General features: G+C 24.8%; 1 protein-coding gene across 1 annotated transcript in view; it reads right to left on the bottom strand.

Moving 5' to 3' along the window:
* The window catches only part of LOC124811203 (high affinity cationic amino acid transporter 1), a 30,062-nt gene extending 24,380 nt beyond the window's left edge, over positions 1-5,682 (bottom strand). The window contains exon 1 of the mRNA XM_065804793.1: positions 5,588-5,682. The gene's annotated coding sequence lies outside the window, so the exon portion shown is untranslated. The remainder of the gene's footprint in view (positions 1-5,587) is intronic.
* Between the last annotated feature and the right edge of the window lie 2,144 nt (positions 5,683-7,826).

Below are 7,826 nucleotides of genomic sequence, written 5' to 3' on the forward strand. Positions count from 1 at the left end.
ATAAACACTATAAGTTCAAAAGATGTAAGAATTTCATTAGATGTTAACAAAATAAAGAGCTTTAGTAGTTTTCAAAAAAGCTATTTAAATTTTATATCTTTAATTTAAAACCTTAAAAAAATAAAGATTATTTATTAAAAAACTTTTTAATAAACAATATTTTTAAAGTTGTGTTATTAAATTAGAATTTAAAATATGACTTGATTTAAATAAAAATAATAGATACACGCTTATTTAAATCTTATATTAAATCTTTTTTAATAAACAGTATTAAAAATTTGTTCATTTAAATTTGACTAAAAACAAAAATAATTATAAAAGTTTTACATGCGGTAGTGGTTAAGTGCTCGCTTTATAAGCGAAAGGTTCTGAGTTCGATCCCCACCATGTTCCTGGTAGTACAACTTGTTTCTCCGCGCAGCGGCCTTGTTCATCAAGGTTCGTGTTTCTGAGTTATAGAGTTGAGAGAGGGTTATAACCTCTACATCTGTAGTGGCCTCCTCATCTGTAGTGGCCTTTTGAGAGATAAATAACATTAAAAAAAAAATAAAAAAAATAAAAAAAGTATCGAACTCATTCATTTAAGTCTTAATTACAAAATCTTTTTTTAAAACTTGCTTTCTCGCTTGGAGTTATTTCAGTGTGATTTTTAAACTTTTCAAATTAGGAAAAAATATTTTTAAAAGAGTAAGGATGGAACTTTTTAAATATGAAAATAAAAAGAAACACAACACAAAATGATATTTATACAATAATAAATCATATCAATAAAAAAGCAATTTAATACTTTCTAATAGATTTTCAAACTCTATTAAAGTAGAGTTTAACAAATTTGGTTGCTTTTAACAATTTTTCTAGAAAACTTTAAGATGCTTGAATAAATATCAGAAAAACAACTGTTGCTGACAATTGTTTTTCTGATGCATTTATGATATGATACAAAATATTACAGTGTAAAACTAAATTAAAATCTCAGAAATAAACTAGTTTAAGAAAAAAAAAAAGAAGATTAATAAAAAATATTTTTTTTTTTAATTTATTTTTTTGTGCCAAAAAAGCAAAAAGTATTAATTTAAAAAGAAGAAAATTTGAGAAAAACAGAAGATTGTAAAAAAAAATTATAAAATAGATGAACTCATAAACTAAGTGATAAACTGAGTGAAAAGCTGCATTTGTATTGATTCTAGCAAATCAATCTTTTAGTTTTAATCTATCAAATTTTTATATCAACATTAGCCAGCAATTTTTATCAGCGTTATTTTAATTTATATCAGCGCTAACCAGCAATTTTTTTACCATGTTTTTGCGATATTGGGAATATTTATTATTATTGTTCTACAAAATACTGAGAACTTTTATTGAAATTTTCATTGTCCTGTTACTTAAAAGAAAAAGATTTTTAAATTTCAGGAATTTTAAACTTATTGGGAATTCGGTAGTGTACATGGTGTCATTGGGCTGGCTAACACCTTGATCAACTGGTATTTAGTAAAAACAGACAGAATCAAGATTTTAAAAAAATTTCAGAAAGTCTTGAATCTAACATGCAAGATATAGATGCAAGATAAAGAAATTGTGTACCATTTTCCAATTTTAGTTGGAATATGGTACACTTCTTGCCTATTCAAAGCTTCCATCATAAACTAGAGAATAATGTGCATAAAGATTTCATAAACCTGTAGATAGATGGGTTATCAAAAAACTATACAAAATGTTTGTGCTTTGATACAACCTGAAGGTCTTTAAAGTAGTTTCTCATTCATTGAATCTTAACTCTTGTAAAAATCATCTTACCTACTTGCACTTTGTAAGATTGATATTCAGGTGCTTCATTTTTGGATTTTATCAATGTGTCAATGGCTATAATCCTTTGATTCATAAAAACTCAAATAATCACATGCTTGGCATAAACATATACTTAGAGGTCAAATAAGATGCTGGACAACGAGCCCTCAAACCATTTTCTAGATTGCTAAACTGAACAACTACTGATTGTCCCCTTTAGACATTTCTTAATGATTAGGGACACCTATTTCCATCATGGACCAAGAACCATTTCCATTTCAAAAAGAAAATCATGAAAATCCCAGTTAGCCAGTCATGATCATAAAATGATTATGACTGGCTAACTGGGATTTGAAATCCAAGTTAGAAACTATTGATCAAAATTTAAATCACCATTAGAGGTGATTCCAAATTTGATCAGTCATGATCAATTGAAATGACTATGACTGATCATAAAATGAAATCATGAAAATCCCAGTTTTAAAGATTTACTAAGATTTTCAAGACTTTCTTTATGATGGGCTTATGATTGCCTTGGGCTGATGTTTTTTTTTTCTTTATTAAAACCTGCATCTCCTTTATATTCTCTTGGATTCAGGCAGGCATGAAACCCTCACTCTACCCCATGGTTTTCTCTAACTTGCTTCATTTTAATTCTTAACATAATAAAATTAACATTTCTTATGCAAGAAGAACTCTAGAGAACAAATGTCTTTTTATTATTGTAAAAAATCCAATGCAAATAAATATTGTTTGATACCAAGGATAAAGCAGAACTATTTTAAAATAACTTTTTCTTTAATTAATTAGAGGAAACAAAGTTACTTCACTCTTAATATTTCCTACTGTTAGTGGTTCAGAAAACATTCCTGCCGTAGTCTTACAAGTGTATTCTGCACAACTTTCTTCATTACTCTGAATTGTTAACCGTTATAACAGAAAAACTTGACCATGCATTAGATGAAAGATATGTGGCAAAGGCTATAGTTCTTGACATATCTATGGCTTTCAACAATGTCTGGCATACAAGTCTTCTCCATAAACTCACTTCATATGGTGTATCTGGAATAGTTTTAAAAATTATTAAATGACTTTTTATAACCGCAGTATTACAGTTATACTTGATGGACAACAATCTCCTTCAATTTTAGTAACTTCTAGTGTACCACAAATATCCATTCTTGGTTGAGTGTCTATCTATATTAACAAAATTGATAAAAAGTCATTATTTTTTGATCAAACTTAAATTTGATCTCTCTAATGTGACAACTTTGGTGTTGCTATGGCTGGTGAACTATTATATATATTATCATAGTGAATTATAACAACTAATTAGCAGTAAGCTCAGTTTTCTGCTATTAATTATTGCAATAATATTTATATTCTTAAATATATAGTATCTGTTAAGGTTTTTAGCCTTCTTTATTCTTCTATTTTCTTACTCCTGATTTTGTTCTCTACCTATAAATCTCTTATTTATAAACCTCGTCTTGTATGATGTACTTGGAAGACTATTGTCATATAAAGGCTGAATTCTTCTAATGAGGCTTACTTTTTTTAAAAAAGGTCCAAAAAAGCATTGTAAATAATGTAAATAATGTTAAAATTGGTCTACCTGCTAAGCTTAAGCTTTTTCTCTATTGTTTTAAAGTTGCAAGTCTTTTTTTCCAAAAAATATTACCCTGGTTGCTGCTAAAAAGAGCTATTATCACTTTATATAAATCTGTAAATACTGACTTTTGATAAACAGCAATGAAAAAATTTCTTGGGCATTAGTGGTACTTGTTTAAGAATTTATTGGAATTAGTTTTTATGATTTATATATATATATATATATATATATATATATATATATATATATATATATATATATATATATATATACATACATATATATATATATATATATATATATATATATATATATATATATATATATATATATATATATATATATATATATATATATATATATATATATATATATATATATATATATATATATACAGAGTGGGGAACAAACTTTTTTATTATAGTTTAACTAAACTACTAAATAAAACTAAAAAAAAGTAGTTAAACTTTTAGTTACAAACTTTTTATAAAAAGTAGTTAACTTAAACTAATTAGAAATAGTTAACTAAAATTCAACTTTTTAACTTTTTTTTTTTTCAACTCAAGAAAATTTTTTGATGAATTTATGTTTCCGCTAACCGTTTTATTGATACAGACCAAGCGGAAATGATGTTGAAAAGTCCAGTTCATGCACTAAATAAATAAATACATAAAAATAGTAATAACAGAATCCTTGGAGTCCTTGGTCAGGTGAGTGGTGCATAGAAATAGAACGATTTATTTGGCGATATATAAAAAATTTAGTTAATAAAAATTTAGTTAAACTTTTTCAACTAAACTAGGAAAAAAGTTAGTTAAACTAAAAGTTTAACTTAAATAAAAAAATTTAGTTTAACTAATGCATTTAACTAAAAAAAAGTAGTTTAACTTAAAGTTAACTAAAAAATTAGTTAACTATGCCCATCACTGTATATATATATATATATATATATATATATATATATATATATATATATATATATATATATATATATATATATATATATATATATATATATATATATATATATATATATATATATATTGATGTAAAATTAGATGGTTAGTGTTTTGGAAAAACCAGGCAAAGAGTATTCATTGAAGCAGATAACACTAAAGCAAGAAGATCTACAGATAAAAGAATCTGATAATTTTGTATCATCCAATACCTCCAGATTTTTTAACTTAACTGAACCTTTCACAAAATTTCCATTCAAGGATGTCAACCTATGGGTAAAAGATGAAGAATGCAAACTTGTTAAATTAACAGCAAACTTTATGAAAACTTTAAATGATATAGCAGAATACAATCTAGTTGCAATAGATAAATATAACAACTTACTTAAAAACAATCGGATTAATCTCCAATATCATATATATATATAATATATATATATATATATATATATATATATATATATATATATATATATATATATATATATATATATATATATATTTATACATATATATATATATATATATATATATATATATATATATATATAAATATATATATATATAAATATATATATATATAAATATATATATATATATATATTATAATATCTATATCTATATAATGATATCTGTATAATATCAATATTGGGTATTATATGATATATATATATATATATATATATATATATATATATATATATATATATATATATATATATATATATATATATATATATATTATAATATCTATATCTATATAATGATATCTGTATAATATCAATATTGGGTATTATATGATAACGGATATGTTACTAATATATTTATTAACATAATATGTTAATAAATATATTAGTAACATATCCGTTATCATGACATTAGTAAAATATTCGATATTGGGTATTATATGTTACATATAATACCCAATATCGAATATTTTACTAATGTCATGCTGCGTTATTTTTTTTTTTTTTCACATATTATTATTATTAGTATAAAATTAAAAAAGCAAAATTGTAGCAAAAGTGTAATAACAAAAACGGTTGGGTCAACCATAAAAATTTACTATTTAATTTATCAACACCAAAAATACCGTAATAAAAATATTATATAATAACATATTTAATATAATATTAAATATCCATTTTATATTCAATTGTTGAAATAAAGCATATACTAAACCGATGCTTTATTCATCATTGGATATTGAATAAAATAAAAAAAACTAATAAACCTTAGTGGCTACTTGAAGCTATTTTTATAGCGAAACAAATTATTAACAAATATAAATCCAAGTCACGCTTTATAAAAGAAAGTATTGAAATAAAATTTACAAGGAATTTTAAATATAATTAAAATCATGTGATAATTAGACGTCAACACAACAACGTAATGTTTTGTTGGTCGTTACGCCTTGACTTTAAAAAGAAAGGTCATCTTTAAAAACGCAATGATTAAACAATTCCCAGTCGTCATTTGGTCCTAAAAAGACGTCCTTTAATTGTTCAAAAGGCGTTCTAAACGTTTTTTAAACACTTTTAAACATTTAAAAACACTTTTGAACGTTCGAAAAACGTCGTTTTAGAACCAAATGCCAGCTGGGTTGATTTCCTTGGTATACAAAAATCGTTTTTCAACATAAATCAGAATATATATAATATTACGCTTTGAAGTAATATTACGCTTTGAATGATATTAACTAACATAAGAATAACTTCCGCATCAGAACTTAAAGCGTACATCTGCAACATCAGTTAATTATATTTTCAACTTTAGAAACTGCGAAGAAGACATTAAAGTTAAACCAATAGGTTAATTTCCCGACACTGTTCTTTTTGTATAGCCTTTAACATACGCATAACAGAAAACCTTCTCACATGTTTACATGAAGTTACATAAAGTGCTCCTAGTATACTTAGTGATATCTAAATATTTTCGAAACCAGGAAATGAGATTGATTTAAGCGTTAAAAAAAATACTTTCAGGAATAATCTCAAAGAAACTTTGCTAATAATTTTCCTGAAAAAAAAAGCTCTTTGTCTAAAAAAAAATAATATTTGGAAAATTATCTATATAAAAATTTCAAAAAGATTCAAAGTGTTGTCTCCAACAAATTCTTTTCCGTTGTTATACTAAGAGGGATGGTAACTGCTCTTTTAAAATAGTCAGTCACAGATTCCGCTGAAACATAAGAACAATTTTTTTTTAGAATTTGTACAGTGCTTTTGAACTTATATTTAGAATATAGTTGTATAATAAGAAATGATAATAATGTGTACAGAGTCCGGACGTGTGTCCATGTGCCCATAATATTCCTAAACCCAACTATCTACTTAATTTAAGTTTAAGTTATTTAGATACTACAATAAACATTATATAAATATTTACCAAAACCCTTTTACTTTAATAAATAAATTAAATAAAGATCTCACTAATGTTAAATCAAGCAAGTCAGCAAATCTTAGCAATAAGTATATATATATACATTGGGAGAAACGTACGTTTCTCCCTTTCAATTTGGTGTCTTTTCAATGCGGTGACTGCAAACGATTACAGTCTCAACATTAGGATTAAGTATTAAATAATTATTATTTACTATTTTTTCACTATTTTTAATGATTAAATTGATAGGAGGACACGTCACTTAAAAAATATCAAAAGCTGGCGTGGTAAATCCATTTTTGTTGCCTCGTGTGTGGGAAGGGATGGTATCAGATCATTTATTAAAAGGTTCCAAAAATAATTTTGTCGTTTTCTCTTACTTAAGTTTGACATAACTTCTAAACAATATACACAGTTAACAGACTGGTAGCACTTTTAGTCGAGCCAAGAGCAACTTTTTACCCAAAGATAATTAAGGAGACAACGAGAATCTTTTGAAACAAGTAACCTTTTTTTAGAAATTGGCATATTTTTAATCAATAAAATAACTTTATTGAATAAAAAAAGTTAGATAAAAATTCAACTTTTTCTCTGAGAAAATCGATATCATTTTGATCAAAATACTCGTCTAAACTTTGCTCCTCTGATGGTGGTAAAACAAACTCATGGAAAATAGTTATTGTGTAAGATATTAATATCATTGCTATTGAAAATTATATTTTAATATTGCTATTTCAAGATTTAATAAAAACAAACTTTAATTGAAAACTTATTGATGTTGAAATTGATTGAGGAAAAAAATATGTGATGCAAATATGAAAGAATTTTTTGTCAAAGGTCAAATCAAAACACCACAAATTTACAAGTATTATACTATTTATGAAGAAATTAAATTTTTTTACTAAAAATCTGAGTGAAAGGAATAATAAAAAAAATGACTCGAAGTAGTGGTCTAAAGCAAAACTTTTTTAAACTAGTCAGAATTAAAAGTTCCCAACTTTAACGTTTTTCCATTAGAAACAAAATTAATTGAATCACAATAATTTTGTTAAACAAAAATCAAGCTGAAGGTTACCATCGACACCAAGCAA

The sequence above is a fragment of the Hydra vulgaris genome, chromosome 09 (assembly GCF_038396675.1).
Source record: "Hydra vulgaris chromosome 09, alternate assembly HydraT2T_AEP".
In the NCBI taxonomy this organism is placed as follows: domain Eukaryota; kingdom Metazoa; phylum Cnidaria; class Hydrozoa; order Anthoathecata; family Hydridae; genus Hydra; species Hydra vulgaris.